Consider the following 19,835-nt stretch of genomic DNA (forward strand, 5'->3'; position numbering starts at 1 on the left):
CTCCCACTGTGCGTCTGGATACCTCCTGTAGGTTCAGGTGAACACAGGTAGAGGGAAAATGTATATTCTTGAGCAGGGCTGTACAATCCAGTTCCTGGAGAGCTACCGTTTTGTAGGTTTTCACCAGAACCCTAATCTAGCACACCTGATTCAAAAAAATGTTGCTGCTTGATGAGCTGAACCAGGTTAGGTACAACTGGCGTTGGAGCAAAAACCTACAGGTCGGTAGCTTTCCAGGAACAGGTTTTGGAGATTCCTGTTCTAGTGAGCTACTGGATGTGCAGGCTTTTTCTTCAGCCCTGCTCTGACACTCCATATTCAGTTACTCAAGGTCATCGATCTATTACTATAGATTAGAATCAAGTGTGTAGTAGGGTCAGACCAGATTCATGCAGGAGGGAGGATAGCTACTAGCGTGATGAAACCTGGCAACTCTCTGGAAGAGAATATAACCCGGCAACTTTCAGTATAAAACCTGGCAACTCTGGTATAACATATAACCTTGCAACTCTCTGGTAATGAATATAACCTGGAAACTCTGTAGTATAGAATAAAACCTGGCAATTGGCTCATTCATCCCCCTCCTCTCCCCTGTAACTATTCCCCAGGTCGTTGCTGCAAATGAGTACGTGTTCTCAGTCAACTTACCTGGTAAAATAACGGTAAAAATAAAAATAAAATAAAAAAACTCTCTGGTACAGAATTTAACCTGGCAACTCTTTGGTATAGAATATAACCTGGCAACTCTCTGGTACAGAATTTAACCTGGCAACTCTTTGGTATAGAATATAACCTGGCAACTCTCTGGTACAGAATGTAACCTAGCAACCTGTGTAGAAAAACAAGCTAAATGTTGAGCAATTAACTACTGAAGGCTTTAATGGGAAGTCTCGGAGGTCTTTGGCAGCTATTTCAGCTGTGAGTCTTGCTTGGTAAGTCTCTGAAAGTTTACACACCATGTCCCATTCTTTAAAATATTCCTCAAGCTCTTTCAAATTCTTTGTTGATCATTGCTAGACAACCATTTTCAGGTCGAGCCATTTATTTTTAAGTCAAAACTAACTCGGCCTCTCAGGAACATTCACTGTCTTCTTGGTAAGCAACTCCAGCGTAGATTTGGCCTTGTGTTTTAGGTTATTATCCTTCTGAAAGGTGAATTAATCTCCCAGTTTCTGGCGGAAAGCAGACTACCAGGTTTTCCTCTAGGATTTTGCCTGTGCTTAGCTCCATTCCATTTATTTTTTATCCCGAAAAACTCCCCAGTCCTTAACCATTACAAGCATACACATTACATGATGCAGCCACCACGATGCTTGAAAATATGGAGATTGGTACTCCAGTAAAGTGTTGCATTGGATTTGCCCAAAACAACCTTTTATTCAGGACAAAAAGTTAATTGCTTTGCCACATTTTTTGCAGTATTACTTTAGTGCCTTGTTGCAACAGGATGCATGTTTTGAAATATTTTTGTTCTGTGCAGGCTTCCTTCTTTTCAGTCTGTGATTTAGGATAGTATTGTGGAGTAACTACAATGTTGTTGATCCATCCTCAGTTTTCTCCTATCAGAGCCATTAAACTAACTGTTTTAAAGTCACCATTGGCCTCATGGTGAAATCCCTGGGTGGTTTCCTTCCTCTCCAGCAACTGAGTTAGGAAGGACGCCTGTATCTTTGCAGTGACTGGATGTATTTATACACCATCTAAAGTGTATTATTAGTACCTCTGTGTGGGGTAAAGAGAATTTTTAGGGCTACCTAATATGTCAAACACTTATTGCACACCGAGAGTCCGTGCAACTTATTATGTGACTTGCTAATCACATTTTTACTCCTGAACTTATTTAGGCTTGACATTTCAGCTTTTTACTTAAAAAAAAAAAAACGAATTTGTAAACATTTCGAAAAACATAACACTTTGACATTATGAGGTATTGTGTGTAGGCCAGTGACAAAAAAAATACAAAATTCAGGCTGTAACACACAATGTGGACAAAGTCAAGTGGTGTGAAAACTTTCTGAAGGCGCTGTGATAATACACTGCTCAAAAAAATAAAGGGAACACTTAAACAACACAATGTAACTCCAAGTCAATCACACTTCTGTGAAATCAAACTGTCCACTTAGGAAGCAACACTGATTGACAATAAATGTCACATGCTCCTGATGTACTGGCCTGTCTCCTGGTAGCGCCTCCATGCTCTGGACACACTACGCTGACAGACACAGCAAACCTTTTTGCCACAGCTCGCATTGATGTGCCATCCTGGATGAACTGCACTACCTGAGCCACTTGTGTGGGTTGTAGACTCCGTCTCATGCTACCACTAGAGTGAGAGCACCGCCAGCATTCAAAAGTGACCAAAACATCAGCCAGGAAGCATAGGAAATGAGAAGTGGTCTGTGGTCACCACCTGCAGAATCACTCCTTTTTTGGGGGTGTCTTGCTAATTGCCTATAATTTCCACCTTTTGTCTATTCCATTTGCACAACAGCATGTGAAATTTATTGTCAATCAGTGTTGCTTCCTAAGTGGACAGTTTGATTTCACAGAAGTGTGATTGACTTGGAGTTACATTGTGTTGTTTAAGTGTTCCCTTTATTTTTTTGAGCAGTGTACTTTAGGTCCAGACTTATATATTTGATTCAGACAATACAATAATAATATAGGGAACCTCTTCACATTCTGATGTATGATCATCAAGTAATTAAGGGTTCAAGCTGCGAGAAACCCTATTGTATTTGTTGGCATCATTATTAATATTACATAGTAATTATTTAATTAGGGTACAGAAAAGTAATTCAACATTTATTTACATTGTCTATTGTGTTACACTGTAACATAACTCATTTATACAGTAATTTTGGCTTTCAACAGTAAACTCAAACGTTTAACTACATAATACTTTAAATGATGGTGCATTGTGGGAAAATGTATGTATTTTAATAGTATAATAGTCCATTTTACAATATTGTACTGTCATTACACAGTACTTGCTTTGAGACTGTATGTATATTACAGTAGCAATACTGTAATATGAAAAACAGAATTGTACTTGCCACTAAGCTGCCTGTCAAATTCATGGCAACCCCTTTACAATGTAGGCCTGCTATTATCCATTGTCTCTGTCACTCACCAGGATTTGTTCAAACGGAGATTATATGAAATATATAATATCATAGGTTTATTTAACACTACATTGAAGGCTAATACCATACCAGAGCCTTTAATGAGAAACAAAAGGCATAGGCCTGTTTCTCCACTGTAGTGACTACAGTATGCCACTGCCAGCACTGCAAGTTGTTAAAGTGGGCGGAGTATTTCTCTGGTCTCGTGAGTGCTAGTGCGGTGCGCTGGAACTGCGTGGATCGAACCAGCATGTTTTTCGCGAGGACCAGCTGTGTGTGTGGGACATTGGCGCACGCTGCTGTGTGAAATCGCAGTTTGAAAAGGGACAATGAGGAGAGAAGAGGGGACCATCCATCCCTATCCCGCCAGCGTCAAGAAAAATAACACTTATCAACCTGGGGCAGTCCGTTTACATGGTAGGATAGATTCTGAGAAAGTCTGCTCTGTTTCCGAATAGCCTACATGGCTTAAACAGTGCAGCTATGTTGACAGGTAGCACATTTACATTTTAGCATCTGGCTTTATTACCATAATTTTGCATACCGGTATGCCCCTGGCTGATAAGCCTCTGTGGAGGAGACACGGCAACTGCACTGCAACGAAGTGAAGTTCACTACCAGCGGCTCTGCAGGTACAGTAATGCTAGATACATTGTATCATTATTTGAAACCTTCAAGAGCTCACTAGCTACAGTAACTGTTTTTCACAGGAGATGATGATAGGTTATTGTGCGTTCTCGCGCGTTGCAGGTCGCGTGCATAAAACCTTCTATCCAACAAAACAGCGAACTATGAAAAATGTGTTATGTTTTTGTGTATGAAGCAGAATGCATTGTGAAAATCGTGGATTGCGTGTTGTGTGCATGTGTAGCTACTAGTTTATACCTACTGCCTCTGTTTTGTACAGTATTGGGTCCATTCCAAGGCTTGGTTTGTCATTGTTCAAGTGTAATAGGTAGATATGAGAAAAGGAAGAGCGAAACCAGTGTTTCAGCTTGCCAACCACACAGTCGCCAGGCTACATTATGCAGATAGGAAACGGAACAACACGCGATCGGACGGCCATGTGTTTTTATTTTTTTATCAGCCATTATTTTACAGTAGCTATTGACTCATCAATAAAATAACGGAAATAATTATGTATGAATAAGAAAATCCTCTAGTTGTGTTTGTCTTACAAAGACATCTTGGTCAAATATTATGCCATTTGCTTATTCGAATAATTTGTCATTCGATTAGGTCATGCTGTTGCCAACGTGCATCTCACTAATGTGAGTCGCTCTCTCAGGAATGCAAGAGCCCTCAATCCCACATCAGCATCCACAGGACAGGGATGCCATGCCTCCCTTTCTCCTCCAATCTCCGAAAGCGAGAATAGGGAAATTAATTTACAACATAAAATGGATGTCAAATAACGTAGGCCTATTTCTTAACCATTTTAGAATAGCCGGAAATGTAGTGGTCATTCTGCAGAGCATGCCCTATGAATTGACTTATTCTGTGCATGGAATGCTAACCTGCTAGAATTCAATGTGACTGACTACGGCAGAGAGAGCATCCCGTACAGTCCGCGGGAATGTCAGCCGCACACGAAATCATATCGTTATCAATAAATATTAGCATACATAATCCCCATTGCTCGGCTCAGATTGCGGCTCGTTTGTGTTTAATATTATGTCACTGCGGATATACTGAAGCATGCAATGTCAGTAGTCAATATCTATCCACTGTGTCTGTCTGTCTGTCTGCACAGATCCGGACCCTATTCATCAAATTCTACTCTATTCGCCAAGTAAATTGTCAGAAAATTACATTGGTAAGAATTAGATCGCCTATATTAGACTCCAGCCGCGTAGGTTTCTTGGAATGAACGATGGCGTAACGCTGCCGCACCGCAGTCAGTGGCACTGTTGTGGACGACACTGCTGCGTCCATCCATGCGCCCCGGTGACGCTTTCTGTGACGCTTTCTCCATTCTCTAGCACGCACATAGCCTTCTGTTTGTTGCAAGCACCTCTTTCTTGGTGAAATACGGATACATATTGTCCCGCGATGTATTTGTTAATAGTGCATTATAAGAAGTATTACCCATGTGACAGTTGGAGTCCATCAACAGCTCAAGAGTGCTTCGATTTCCAATACCACGCGCCCCTATAGTATTAACTATCATCTTGCGTGTAATCAAGACGATGGACTGTCGTAAAGACAGAGGGCATTTCAGGCCAAACTGTTGAAATGTCGATTTTAGACACTTCAGAAATGTTTTTTGCTGTTTTGAATTTATAGAGAGAACAATGCATATGTGTGCCATATCGTAGTGTATTTTATTGATGCAAATATGATTTCCAAAATAATAGGCCTTGGACACTAAATGGTTCCCAATTATTCAAACTCAACACCAAAACCTTGTTTTCTTCATCAAAGCTTTTTTTGTTTTGGCATTGAAGCTTTTTTGACCAGTTTTTACTTGTTCAGTTTTTGTAGTTTTTTGTAATCCTCTTATGTTGTGTAGTACAAGTGTTCATGCAAAGTACATTGTGTTGCATTCCATGTCTAAAATGTGCTGTATAAATAAAGCTTGATTTAATTTAGTTGGTTTAGCTGTTGCTGGTATTTAACTGCTACAGTATTTAAAGTTGACGATTTAGGGCCAGGAATCTGGTGCCCCCAAACTGATCAGTCCTGACATCCCATGGCACCTAATGCTGTGCAGCAGGGTGATTGGGTGTCAGTTTGGCATGCAGAGGGAGGAGAGAGAGAGCACACAGTCTCACTCCCTGCTTTGCTGTGGAAAGGTGGGATGTTTGGCATTCTTCTGACTGTGTGTGTGTGACTTCATAGAGGGAATTTCCCCCGTGGCTTCATGGAGAGCCCAGTGGTAACATTATGATTTATTTTCTCCAAGGCGTCCCTCCTCCTTACTCTTAGACATATAATAGCAGGAATAGGTGTGTGTGTGTGTGTGTGTGGGTGTGGGTGTGGGTGTGGGTGTGGGTGTGTGTGTGTGTGTGTGTGTGTGTGTGTGTGTGTGTGAGAGAGAGATCATGGTAAGTGTTGATTGTATGCTGTTGCATAAACCTCTACTCCAACCCAGTTATTGGTGATGATGATGATGATCACAAGGCTGCTACTGAGGGAGGATGTAACTGATTCATATTTTGTGATATTTTATTCAACTAGCCTCTAACAACACTAGTAGACATTTGTCCCAGATTCTATTTGAGTGGTAGAATAGAAATGCCCCTCTCTCAGCTGTGTCTGTGACTGGGGAGAGGAGAGACCAAGGACATCAGGACAATCACACTAGATGCTATTGAGGAAAAACACCTGTACAGAATGACCTAAAAATCTAAGGGATCAATGCAGAACAATAACAATATGAACATTCGCACAGTTAAAATACCTTTTATATAAAACTTGAATAACCACAGTTTCACTTTCCACTGTGAACTATAGTATTTAGCCAAAGCAAGAGCATAATGCTGTGACTGTGACACTGATTGGCCCAGAGCCCAAATGGCACTTACCATGTTTGCCTTTAGGACCAAAATGGAATGCAGTTTGTTCTTGATACTGAACATGAGCACACTTTGAGAAGCAACACAGTCTCACGAGTCATTCCAGCTCGAGCCAAAACACATACAGTGGTGGTATGGTAAACATTTAAGAAGGAACGAAGAGTCTCCAAAGTGCGGTCCTGAAAGTGTGTGTGTGTGTGTGTTTTGCACGTGTGTGTGTGTGTGTGTGTGTCAAAGGTGTCTCTGTTCAGCCAAGATTAGTTCAGCCTGGTGAGGACAACATTGATATTCTTCCTACACTTGCTTCTGGATGCCCTGTCAGTTTCCTCATCCCTCAGGTTTCAGTCATCACGCTGACCTTGGGAGCAGGTGAATAAGAGGAAACATTCTCTGCAAACTTCTAATCCTTGGTCCTAGACATAAGAGTACACGAACAGACATCCTTCTAGAGAGCCCAGTGAACCAGATGACTGATTATAGCCATGCATATTGCTTAATGCTGATAATAATCTACAGGAAATGACAGTCAGTTCAGTCCACCATTGATCTATATGATCCAGTAGGCTACATTATGTCCAGCACTCATTACTCTACTAGCCATCTGATTAGAACAACTGTTTGTTTCCATTATACAGTATCTTGAAATTCCTGCCCACTGTCCTAACCAACTCACACACTCACACATTTCACTACTATTGAAAGCAAAACGAAGCAAAATGAATAGTCACCAGTAGAGGTCAACCGATTAATCGGAATGGAATTCATAACAATTCATAACAATCGGTAATCTGCATTTTTGGACACCGATTATGGCCGATTACATTGCACTCCACGAGGAGACTGCGTGGCAGGCTGACTACCTGTTATGCGAGTGCAGCAAGGAGCCAAGGTAAGGTGCTAGTTAGCATTAAACGTATCTTATAAAAAACAATCAATCTTAACAAAATAACTAGTTAACTACACATGGTTGATGATATTACTAATTTATCTAGCTTGTCCTGCGTTGCATATAATCGATGCGGTGCCTGTTAATTTATCATTGAATCACAGCCTACTTCGCCAAACGGGTGATTATTTAACAAGCGCATTTGCGAAAAAAAAGCACTGTAGTTGCACCAATGTACCTAACCATAAACATCAACGCCTTTCTTAAAATCAATACACAAGTATATATTTTTAAACCTGCATATTTAGTTAATATTGCCTGCTAACATGAATTTATTTTAACTAGGGAAATTGTGTCACTTATCTTGCGTTCTGTGCAACAGAGTCAGGGTAATGTCATATGCAGCAGTTTGGGCCGCCTGGTTCGTTGCGAACTGTGTGAAGACCACTTTTTCCTAACAAAGACAGCCAACATCGCCAAACGGGGGAAGATTTAACAAAAGCACATTTGCGAATAAAGCACAATCGTTGCACGAATGTACCTAACCATAAACATCAATCCCTTTCTTAAAATCAATACACAGAAGTATATATTTTTAAACCTGCATATTTAGTTAAAAGAAATTCATGTTAGCAGGCAATATTAACTAGGGAAATTGTGTCACTTCTCTTGCGTTCATTGCACGCAGAGTCAGTGTATATACAGTTTGGGCCGCCTGGCTCTTTGCGAACTAATTTGCCAGAATTTTACATAATTATGACATGACATTGAAGGTTGTGCAATGTAACAGCAATATTTAGACTTATGGATGCCACCTGTTAGATAAAATACGAAACGGTTCCGTATTTCACTGAAAGAATAAACGTTTTGTTTTCGAAATGATCGTTTCCGGATTTAACCATATTAATGACCTAAGGCTTGTATTTCTGTGTGTTATTATATTATAATTAAGTCTATGATTTGATAGAGCAGTCTGAGCGATGGTAGGCAGCAGCAGGCTCGTAAGCATTCATTCAAACAGAACTTTCCTGCATTTGCCAGCAGCTCTTCGCAATGCTGCAAGCATTGCGCTGTTTATGACTTCAAGCCTATCAACTCCCGAGATTAGGCTGGCAATACTAAAGTACCTATTAGAACATCCAAAAGTCAAAGATATATGAAATACAAATGGTATAGAGATAAATAGTCCTATAATAACTACAACCTAAAACGTCTTACCTGGGAATATTGAAGACTCATGTTAAAAGGAACCACCAGCTTTCATATGTTCTCATGTTCTGAGCATGGAACTTAAACGTTAGCTTTTTTACATGGCACATATTGCAATTTTACTTTCTTCTCCAACACTTTGTTTTTGCATTATTTAAACTAAATTGAACATGTTTCATTATTTATTTGAGACTAAATTGATTTTATTGATGTATTATATTAAGTTAAAATTAAAGTGTTCATTGTTCATTCAGTATTGTTGTAATTGTCATTATTACAAATATATTTATAAAAATCGTTCGATTAATCAGTATCGGCTTTTTTGGTCCTCCAATAATCGGTATCGGTATCGGCGTTGAAAAATCATAATCTGTCGACCTCTGTCACCAGTAAATCATGAGTTCTATAAATGTTTGTGTGTGTGAGAGAGAAAGACAGAGATCAAGAATGAGTGTATTGTTACTGTATCAACGTCACTCTATTAAACAAGTGTGTATTTATAGACACTCAGACATATCCAATAAGCCAGTTATTGAAGCAGACAGAAGCTACAGTGAAGTTGAGGAGGACCTGATCTGAGAAGGGACTTGTCTTGGCCATTAATCAGGAGGACTTCCCTGGGTCATCACGGCGACAGCAGAAATGTTCAAACTGCTCTAAGTGAACATGCTTCCTCCCTGTTGGCACCGGCTTACAGGACATCACGAACGGAAATTACACCCCTCTCTCTTTCTTTCTCTATATCACCCTCATTAATGAAAGAGCACACAAACGTGTGTGTGTGTGTGCTCGCCCAAGCATTTGTGTACATAAACATGTCTAGGCTAGTGTGTGTGTGTGTTCATGTGTTTATACTATGTATGGGAATGAGCTCACATGTTGACTGGGTGCTGTGTTTGGCCTGGAGCCCGACCTGTACGTAGCCTGTAGCCCAGTCCTGTCAAGGGTTGGATAGTACTGTGTGACCCTGGTGGGGAGCATATGGACCCATCTTGCTTTCACAGTGAGGTGGAGAGGCACTTTCTCTGCCCAGCCTGCCTTCTCACCAAGGTGAAGGGCTTGGGTGGTTCTGTTATCACACTGTGAGCTTGGTGGGGAGTGTATGTACCCAGAATGAACCCAAAATGTTTCTCAGTTAGGTGGAGGGGTGGATGGAGATCTCTCTGCTCTCCCTTTCCCGTGGAGTGCTGTGTTTGGACCTGAGCCTGTCCTGTCAAAGGTTGGATGGTTCTAATACCCTGGAGGAGAATGTATGGCCCGAGTATGAACCCAACCTGGCTTCTCAGTTAGATGGAGAAGCTCTCTCTTTCTCCTGTGGAGGGAAGTTTGGCGGAGGGATCCCCCCCCCCCTCTCTCTCTGCCCAGCCTGCCTTCCCAGCTAGTTGGAGAGGCTGGCTGGTTCTGTGTGACCCTGGACGGTATTTTTCTCTCTCTGCTTTCTCTCTCGTTCAGTGTCCAGCTTGCCTGCAGTGAGGTGCAGGACCAGGCTCTCTCTGCTCTCCCTTTGTCCTGTGGAGAGAGCAGCCGGTCAGGCCAGAAGGCCTTCAGCTGTAGGGCTCATTCACAAGACACCAACAGCACACACACACACACACTCTACTGCTTTCATAGTTGATGAAGGTCAAGTGTTCTCTGGATTGGGATAGAGGACTATCTGCCAGTGTGTTAAAACAGGGCCTACAGTCAAGCGACCAATGCCAGTAGCTATAGCAAACCTATTTATTTGTTTGTGTCCTCTTAGAGTGGGGATTGGTTGAAGCTTTGTGGAGAATAGTTTTTTTAAATGGATTAATTGGTCTTATCAAGTCTTAAAATGTTAACGTGTCAAGCGTAGCTGTGATATCGATAAAAGGGCCGCTTTTATCGATATCTGTGGCAGGCTTCATTGATAGACGTTAAAAATATTTTCCTCAGTGCTTCACTGTCCACGGTATCACTACCCTACTCTATCTTACCCTCTATCTCTCCTCTTATCCACTTTTCTCTCTATCTCCTTTTACCCCCCTTCTCTCTCTCATTCTCTCTCCCTCCTCTTACCCCTTCCCTTCTTTCTCTATATCCTTTACCTCCTCTTACCCCCCCCTCCCCGTAATTGCTATAGATTCCTGGACAGGGGCTTGTTGGCAGAATGCCCCAGTGTGTTGGTTCTCTGTTGGTGAAATAAGAGAACATATGGCTAGTCCCTCTCCTTCTATCCCCACCCCCTTCCTCTCTGTCTCTATTTCTCTTTCGTCCTCTCTCTTTTTTTCTGCATTACATCATCTTGATATGGGAGCTGATTGGTTTGACATCATGCTCGGTGAGAGCAAAGGGATCAGGAGAAAGCACTGGATCTGAAAGTGTGTTATTGGAGCTGATTTCAACCAAAATGTGCTCATGCAACAGAGGTGGTTCGGTGAACCGCACGCACTCTTGTGATGAGTAACCTTGCCAGATACTTAACCACGTGTTTCTCGTTGAGCTAATGCCTACGCTTTAGCTCAGCGGGTTAAAAACAGAGTCTTGTGGCGCTTCCCGGAGAACCGGTTTCGAAACCCTGGTCGGTCGAACTCCTAACTCACGCCGGGTCAAAACGATGTGTGTCAAAGTGAACTTGATACAGAGAAAGAGAGGGAGCCAACCCGGTGAGTTAGTGTGTTGTGTGGCAGGCTTTGTCTTCCCAACAGTTTACTGCTGGACATCCTGCTGAACCCCTCAGCCAGCTAAATGCATCACATCTACTCACTCTACTGTGTTTGGATCGATCCCTCTGATGGTAGTTACATCATAGCTCTCACTGCTGCCCAGTGTGTTTTGTGTGAGTGTGTTTTAGTAATGTGGAGTTACATCATATAACGCTGCTTCACATTGACGAAATCCAGAGTAGACTGCCTGTTAAGCCTTTCTGCATGACGGTTGTTATCAACTCTGTGCAATCAGCTTCCTGGCTCTGTTCCTAGTGGTTGGTGTTTGTGCTTGTGTGCGTGTGCGTGTTATATTCTGGATCACATGACCTCATCTTTGTCACTACCTCTTTTTTTCGTCAATGACAGTAATAACAGGTGCAAGTACAGACAGACACAATATAATGTTGACATCCTCCTAACACCTTCTTCCTGGTGACTGTTGAGTGTGTATGAATATTGTCACAGTTTCCTTGACATTAGTTGGTGTTAACCCCCCTCTCCTTCCCAGACACCCACACACTACAGTAAACCTAAAGTGAAGCATGTGGGTTCAAAGAAAGAACTAGTGCGGGCAGGGACACTTTCTAAATGTAGCAGCTCCTCTTTCTACAGTATTTTCTCTAACCACACAAAGCCTCCCATTCATGTCCTCTTTGATTTCCTTCATGGTCCTTTTTTTGTCCACTTCTCAGTCTGTCTGACTGTATTTATAACACTTTCCCATAACAGATTCTTTGTGTGTGTGTGTATTTCTATGATTGCACAAAAACCCCATGTGTTCTGTTTATATCAATGGCGTCGTACTGTATTTGCGTAATGATTGCCCTGTGGTAAGACTCATACACTGAACAAAGATATAAACGCAACATGCAACAATTTTAAAGTTACATTTCATATAAGGAAATCAGTCAATTGAAATAAATAAATTTGGCCCTAATCTATGGAATTCACATGATTGGAAATACAGATATGCATCTGTTGGTCACCTTTAAAAAAAAAGTAAGGGCGTGGATCAGAAAACCAGTCAGTATCTGGTGTGACTACTATTTGCCTCATGCATTGCGACACATCTCCTTTGCATAGAGTTGATCAAGCTGTTGATTGTGGCCTGTGGAATGTTGTCAAACTCCTCTTCAATGGCTGTGCGAAGTTGCTGGATTTTGGCAGGAATTGGAACACGCTGTTGTGTCAATCCAGAGCATCCCAAACATGCTCAATGGGTGACATGTCTGCAGCCCATCCCAGGAAGAACTGGGAAATTTTCAGCGTCCAGAAAGTGTGTACATATCCTTGTGACATGGGGCCATGCATTATCATGCTGAAACATGAGGTGATGGCGGTGGATGAATGGCACAACAATGGGCCTCAGGATCTCGTCACGGTATCTTTGTGCATTAAAATTTCCATCGATTAAAATGCAATTGTGTATGTTGTCTGTAGCTTATGCCTGCCTACTCATACCATAACCCTACCGCAACCATGGGGGACTCTGTTCACAACTTTGACATCAGCATACCTCTTGCCCACACAACGCTAGTCTGCCATCTGCCCGGTACAGTTGAAACCGTAATTCAGCCATGAAGAGCACACTTCTCCAGCATGCCTGTGGCCATCAAAGTCGAGCATTTGCCTACTGAAGTCGGTTACGACGCCAAACTGCAGTCAGGTCAAGATACTGATGAGGACGACAAGCACGCAGATGAGCTTCCCCAAAACGGTTTCTGACAGTTTGTGCAGAAATTCTTTGGTTGTACAAACCCACAGTTTCATCATCTGTCCGGGTGGCTGGTTTTAGATGATCCCACAGGTGAAGAAGCCAGATGTGGAGGTCCTGGGCTGGCGTTACACGTGGTCTGCGTTTGTGAGGCCGGTTGGATGTATTGCCAAATTCTCTAAAACGACTTTGGAGGCGGCTTGAAATGAAATGAACATTTAATGAACATTTAAATGACCATTTAATTATCTGGCAACAACTCTGGTGGACATTCCTGCAGTCAGCATGCCATTTGCAGCCTCCCTCAAAACTTGAAAGATCTGTGGCATTGTGTTGTGTGACAAAACTGCACATTTTAGAGTGGTCTTTTATTATCCCCAGCACAAGGTGCACCTGTGTAAGTATCATGCTGTTTAATCAGCTTCTTGATATGCCACACCTGTCCTGTGGATGGATTATCTTGGCAAAGGAGAAATGACCACTAACAGGGATGTAAACATATTTGTGCATAACATTTTAGATAAATAAGCCTTTTGTGTGTATGGAAAATCTTATGAATCATGGGACCAACACTTTAAACGTTCTGTTTATATTTCTGTTTGGCCGAGATTGAACGTGATAAACTTTGATTGTTATTGTTAGACTTGTGGAACTTCGTCATAGTAGCTCTACTAAGTGGTTCATAATGGTGCATTATTTCATAATGTGAAAGGAACGTTCTAGATGACTAGAACCACATGGTGTAGTTCTGGGTCTGCATAAGGGTTCTGATTTCTTCTGTTCTGTAGTTAGTGAGGTCATTCAAAAGTGAATTCACTGTAACATTGTACTGTTTCACTCTCAATACTTAGAATAAATAGCCGCAGAAGAGAGAGAGAGAGAGAGAGAGAGAGAGAGAGAGAGAGAGAGAGAGAGAGAGAGAGAGAGAGAGAGAGAGAGAGAGAGAGAGAGAGAGAGAGAGAGAGAGAGAGAGAGAGAGAGAGAGAGAGAGAGAACATCCGACTCAGAATCAATTAGACTAAATGAGGTGAGCAAAGTATACCCATCGGGTTTCTATTTCCAAATGAATCTCTGAAGTGTCCTTTGTACAGACTGAGTAAATACATGCACCACATACATGTAATGAACCTGTTACTGGAACAGTTCACAACAGGGTTCTACAGAAATGGGTCACCCACCACACATAGCCCTACAGTATTATACATGTCAACATGGTGGCGTGTCAGACTGATTAGATCATAGGGGAACATACAAGATCCTGTCTGGTCAGGTACTATTCAGAACTTCATATGGGCCTTCCTCTGAACAAGGTCTTTAAGATGGGTGACCACATGACGGTCATGTCGCCATTTCATGTGGCTGTGAGGGAGGGTCTCTGCGTGTGTGTGTCTGGGTCTGTGTTTGTGTGTACCTGGGTCTCTGCGTGTGTCTGGGTCTGTGTTTGTGTGTGCCTGGGTCTCTGTGTGTGTCTGGGTCTCTGTGTGTGTCTGGGTCTGTGCTTGTGTGTGTGTCTGTGTCTGTGTCTGTGTCTGTGTGTGTGTACCTGGGTCTCTCTGTGTGTGTGTGTGTGTGTGTGTGTGTGTGTGTGTGTGTGTGTGTGTGTGTGTGTGTGTGTGTGTGTGTGTGTGTGTGTGTGTGTGTGTGTGTGTGTGTGTGTGTGTGTGTGTGTGTGTGTGTGTGGGTCTGTGTTTGTGTGTGCTTGGGTTTGGGTGTGGGTGTCTGTACATGTCGGAATACATACCGCCTGGCTAGCTGACATTAGACGGTCATACACCTGCTTCATGCCATGTCCATACCAACATACCACTTAATACACATGCCCAGTACATTGATCCATTCTAAGTAGTGGGCTAGTGTGGATATTGGGGACAGAGACAGTATAAGCCTTTGAGCTACTACTTGGGGTGTGTTCTGCCAGGCAGAAGGTTATCTGTCTTTTATCCTGGTTGACTCCTGCTACGGCTGCTGCTGCCTATTGAGTGGATGACCATTAGGCCTATAGTTAATTGATTGATATGATGGACAATGGGAAGATGGAGAGTGGAAATTCCAGCATGGGTATAGACAGCAGCAACCGGGAGAGACAGGACATTAAGCTTTGTATTTTATGTATGAGCTTATATAAACACTGTTTTTACATAAGGATAGCTAAATATACACTCAAACACTCTCAAAGTAAAAATTGTCACAACCAGTAGAAGCTGCTGAGGGGAGGATGGGTCATAATAATGGTTGGAATGGAGTGGTATCAACCACATAGAAACCACGTGTTTGATGTGTTTGATACCATTCCATTGACTCCATTCGATCCATTATTATGAGCTGTCCTCCCCTCAGCAGTCTCCACTGGCCACAACGTGTGATGGCACAGGGTTGATTCTCCTTGTGTGTGAGTGTGCGTTTTATTATTCCACCCCTTCATCATCTTCTCTCCCAGTTAGCTAACTGCTAGTAAATGTACTGTCTTGCTCTAAGTCGGGAACAGTACAGTACAATGAATGCAGTGAGTGTCTGAGTCAGTGAGGTTAAGGAGAGACAGGGTGGGGACTAGGGAGACTCAGACAAGCTGGGTGTATCTCTGTGATGTTATTCAGTGTGCCCCCCCCCCCCCCCCCCCCCCCCCCCCCCAATCAATATGGCAACTAAAGGAACAAGTTGGTGGGCAGATTGAGGCTGGCATCGCGTTGTGGCAAATAGCCTTCCCATTCAAGGCCCAGCTGCCTGTGGAGGGCGAGGGAACACAACACACGCACACTGGCAGCTTTGTCACTGGCGTTATGGCTGTGATGCTGACAAGGACTCTCTCTGTACTGCCTGCTACTGCTGCAGAGGGATGAAGACCTTGGTTAGGGCTGCCTCCTGTTTCTCTCTCCACTCTCCTACTGCCTGCCTCTGCCTTTCCTTTGAAAGCCAGCCAGCCTCTGTGTGTGTGTGTGTGTGTGTGTGTGTGTGTGTGTGTGTGTGTGTGTGTGTGTGTGTGTGTGTGTGTGTGTGTGTGTGTGTGTGTGTGTGTGTGTGTGTGTGTGTGTGTGTGTGTGTGTGTGTGTGTGTGTGTGTGTGTGTGTGTGTGTGCGTGTGTCTGTGTGTGTGTGTGAGAGTGGCCGTTCTTTAGCTACCCAGTGCCTTGATGGCATTCCTTCAACACTCCACATGTCAGCAAGCTTTTAGCCTTTTGAAAGTGAAACTGGAAAAAAGGAAAAAGTACCTCCCTCTCGCTCTCCCTCCCGTGGTATAAAGAGAGGAGTAGCGATGACTGAATCGCCTGGACTGTGTTCAGCTGGATCTGTCTGCAGTATGCAGAGGGAAACGGTGTGTGTGTGGACATTCTCCACAACCACTCTGAAAACCTAGGAACCCTGTGAGCTTGTTATTTACACCTGGGTCCCTGTGTTTTCAGCTTTTCCACGAAACCAAGTTTTTGTCAGATAGCAGCAGCAGCAATATGCAACTGCTCCCTCGCTTCCCCCGCCTATTGAAAGTGAGAACTGAATAGGGAAACTCACCACCCCCCTCTCTGTTCTCCTTCTCTGCCAGCTGGGCAGCCTGAGATCCCTGCCAAGATTAACATGGCCTGACGTCACCCTCCAAATAAGGAGATCCCACTTCACTTTTACAATGAGCAAGAGAGAGATGGAGAGAGAGTGGGGTCCGCTCACCAACAAAGAATTCACAAAATGGGACAAACGCCAAATTGAGACTCTGCTAGCAGAATTCTGAAAAAATACCCTCCGTGTACAACGTAACACCAAATAATGCATGCAGAGCAGAATTAGGCCGATACCCGTTAATGATCAAAAACCTGAAAAGAGACATTAAATTCTACAACCACCTAAAAGGAAGTGATTCCCAAACCTTCCATAACAAAGTCATCACCTATAGAGAGATTAACCTGGAGAAGAGTCTCCTAAGCAAGTTGTTCCTGGGGCTCTTTTCACAAACACAAACAGATCCCATAGAGCCCCAGGACAGCAACACAATTAGACCCAACCAAATCATGAGAAAACAAAAAGATAATTACTTGACACATTGGAAAGAATTAACAAAAAAACAGAGCAAACTAGAATGCTATTTGAAAACCTGACCACTGTGACTGACCCACAATTAAGGAAAAATTTGACTATGTACATACTCAGTGAGCATAACCTTCCTATTGAGAAAGGCCGCCGTAGGCAGACCTGGCTCTCAAGAGAAGACAGTCTATGTGCACACTGCCCACAAAATTAGGTGGAAACTGAGCTGCACTTCCTAACCTCCTGCCAAATGTATGACCATATTAGAGACACATACAGTACCAGTTAAAAGTTTGGAAACACCTACTCATTCCAGGGTTTTTCTTAATTTTTACTATTTTCTACATTGTAGAATAATAGTGAAGACATCATAACTATGAAATAACACACATGGAATCATGTAGTAACCAAAGAAGTGTTAAACAAATCCAAAAATATTTTAGATTCTTCAAAGTAGCTACCCTTTGCCTGGTGGAAATCTTTCCTTTGATCTGATGAGTCCAAATTTTTGGTTCCAACTGCCGTGTCTTTGTGAGACACAGAGTAGGTGAACGTATGATATCTGCATGTGTGGTTCCCACCGTGAAGCATGGAGGAGGAGGTGTGATGGTGTGGGGGTGCTTTGCTGGAGACACTATCTATGATTTATTTAGAATTCAAGGCACACTTAACCAGCATGGCTACCACAGCATTCTGCAGGGATACGCCATCCCATCTGGTTTGCGCTTAGTGGGACTGTCATTTGTTTTTAAACAGGCCAATGACCCAAAACACCTCCAGGCTGTGTAAGGGCTATTTGACCAAGACGGAGAGTGATGGAGTGCTGCCTGGCCTCCACAATCACCCGACCTCAACCCAATTGAGATGGTTTGGGATGAGTTGGACCGCAGAGTGAAGGAACAGCTGCCAACAAGTGCTCAGCATATGTGGGAACTTCTTCAAGACTGTTGGAAAAGCATTCCAGGTGAAGCTGGTTGAGAGAATGCCAAGAGTGTGCAAAGCTGTCATCAAGGCAGCTTAGCTACTTTGAACAATCTAAAATAGAAATATATTTTGATTTGTTTAACACTTTTTTTGGTTACATGATTCCATATGTGTTATTTCATAGTTTTGATATCTTCACTATTATTCTACAATGTAGAAATTTGGTGAAATACTACAGTGTGCAATTACTGCAGCAAGATTTGTGACCTGTTGCCTCAAGAAAAGGGCAACCAGTGAAGAACAAACACCATTGTAATTACAACCTATATTTATGTTTATTTATTTTCTCTTTTGTACTTGAATTATTTGCACATCGTTACAACATTGTATATAGCCATACTATGACATTTTAAATATCTATATTCCTTTGGAACTTTTGTGAGTATAATGTATACTGTTCATTTGTATTATTTATTTTATTTTCACTTGCTTTGCAATGTTAAACATATGTTTCCCATGTCAATAAAGACCCTTAAATTGGAGAGAGAGAGACCCCTCCTGCCCATTCATACACAGACTGAAAGACACTCGTAATAAACTAACTATTTGTCACCTCAGTGCACAGAGTAGAGTGGTGTCTCAGTGCACGTAGAGTAGAGTGGTGTCTATCAGTGCACGTAGAGTAGAGTGGTGTTTCAATTACCCTTCTCACAGTCACAGAGCGGGCTCTCATTCATTCACACTCTCTTTTGCTCTGTTCCTCTGTCTCGCTCTCTCACTCTCTCACTCTCTCTCTCACGCTTGCTCTCTCTCTCTCGCCACATCTTTTACTTACCCTCTTTCTGTCAGACGTGGAGGGAAAACTACCTGCCTCCAGGTAATGGACATTAATATTCTCTAGCCTTTTACTGTTGATAACTGTGTTTTATTCCACATTGTTAATTTACTATTTACTTATTGCCTGGTTATTGGTGTGTGTGTGTGGTGATTCTGTGAATGGTTTCCATGTGTGTTGTTTGTCCGTCCATACTCCAGTACTCTGTCAGAGACCCCTGGGCCTCAAACACACACCAGTGTGCGCCCATGCACAGACACACCTGCGCGTGCAAGCACACACGCACACGCACACACACAGCCCTAGGAATGTCAGCATTGCGTGTGTGTAATGGCCCCAGGGCTCTACTTCTGTCTTTCTGACAGACTGCTGATGAAGCTGTGGTCGGTTTCTGACTCAATGTCCTGCTAATACTGTTCCTGAAATAATGTAAGAGGGAGAGCGAGAAAGAGAGAGGGAGAGTGAAAAAGAGAAAAAAAGAGAGAACTGGCAGATTGAAAAAAGAGACATTTTATCTTGAAACAATACATTGTCTGTGAGAGTAGGGCCGGGCGATGTGGCCAAAATATCATATCACAGTATTTTTCAAATTTTTGACAGTGTGACATTATTTGCCAGTATTTTATGTTTTTGCATAATAAAAGTTCTACATTTGCTTTATGAGTGGTGCATGACCCTAGGGTGGCAACACATATTCTAAATTATTTCAATGGCTCTTTCTCCATTCTGATTGTTTTATACTGTTCAATTCAACTTCAACCTAAAATAATTTCCTGCATTTCCATACATTTCGGCATTTCCTGCACTCATTTGAAATAATTTCCACACTGCCACGTAGAGCTGCATGATATGGGCAGCAAAACAAGGCATTATTTTTAACCAAATGTTGCAATTGTGATTTGACTTGCAATTTAGATTAAAACATTTGGGTGATGTAACGGCTTTCGT

The 19,835-nt window shown here is 42.5% G+C and overlaps 1 protein-coding gene across 3 annotated transcripts in view; it reads left to right on the forward strand.

Moving 5' to 3' along the window:
- Positions 1–3,313: 3,313 nt before the first annotated feature.
- The window catches only part of LOC129831055 (transcription factor HIVEP3-like), a 45,627-nt gene continuing 29,105 nt past the window's right edge, over positions 3,314–19,835 (forward strand). For 2 of the 3 annotated variants that reach the window (XM_055894057.1, XM_055894059.1), the window contains exon 1: positions 3,314–3,757. The gene's annotated coding sequence lies outside the window, so the exon portion shown is untranslated. Of the gene's footprint in view, positions 3,758–18,262; positions 18,930–19,835 lie in introns of those variants that run through there. The other variant, XM_055894058.1, reaches the window with a different exon arrangement.

The sequence above is a fragment of the Salvelinus fontinalis genome, chromosome 32 (genome assembly GCF_029448725.1).
Source record: "Salvelinus fontinalis isolate EN_2023a chromosome 32, ASM2944872v1, whole genome shotgun sequence".
Taxonomy (NCBI): Eukaryota; Metazoa; Chordata; class Actinopteri; order Salmoniformes; family Salmonidae; genus Salvelinus; species Salvelinus fontinalis.